Genomic DNA, 1,127 nt, shown 5'->3' with positions numbered 1-1,127 from the left:
CAACATTTAATTGGGGCTGGCTTACAGGTTCAGAGGTTCAGTCCATTATCATCAAGGTGGGAGCATGGCAGAATCCAGGCAGGCATGGCGCAGGAGGAGCTGAGAGTTCTATGTCTTCATCCAAAGGCTGCTAGTGGAAGACTGACTTCCAGGCAACTAGGGTGAGGATCTTATACCCTGCCACTCCCTGGTCCAAGGATATACAAACCATCACACCTAGTGACAATCTTTCTTGAGGATAGTCCTACTTTTTACATTTTCATTCTCAGAAGCTTATAGGGTCCCCACTTGCTTTCCAGCCCCTCCAGACCCCCCCATCCTTGAAGCCCCATTGGTTACCTGTAGCTCTCTAGGAAGCCTTATTGCAGCTCCTTAAAGAGTCCCCCCTTTCCTACCCAGAGCACCCATAGGTGCCCAGTGCCAGCACAGGTGTCCTCCCATCACGACTCCCCCACCCCATGCCTGAGAAGCCCAAGTCATGAGTGGAATTACCCACTCTTTCCTCTGTGGTCAGCACATTATGTTCCTGCGCTGTGAGTTCCACCACATCCCGTAGTTGAACCTCCTGAGAGTGACAGCTGTCATGCATTCATTTCAACATGACAGATGTGCAAAGAATCTAGCTGCTAAGATACATAATCCATGTCCACTAGACACATTGATTGACTAATTGGAAGTTTTATGTTGTTCTGTCTATAAACAAAGGCAGGGGGGTCATGGCATGATTCTTTAGGGTGTTGGACACCGTAACATGCTGTCTTGGTATTTCTGATGGTTCACTTCACATTCCTTGTTCTTTCTTTCTCTAAATAGTGATGAGGGTCCTCTGCATGCCAGGCTCTGGAGTGCTGGCCCCGGTGGTAATGAGGAGACTGCTCTGCTTTCAAAATGCTCATGAAATTGGCTTCCTCGGTGGATGCAGGGGCAAGAGTGCTGATATCCAGACACTGGTGCCTACTTCTTCTCTTAGAGGGCAGCTTTTTTCAATGGACAGGTCTGGTCCTTGTCTCCTATGGGTTTGTATGCTGTAGATCCTGTGCAATGCTCTTTATCTGTGGACCACCCACTTTATTCCAAACCTCTTCTTAAAGATGTCCTTGATGGCTGCACAGCAGTGAGACCCACGA

This window comes from Mus caroli, chromosome 4 (genome assembly GCF_900094665.2).
Source record: "Mus caroli chromosome 4, CAROLI_EIJ_v1.1, whole genome shotgun sequence".
Lineage (NCBI taxonomy): Eukaryota > Metazoa > Chordata > Mammalia > Rodentia > Muridae > Mus > Mus caroli.
Note: the sequence above shows the minus strand (reverse complement) of the source record.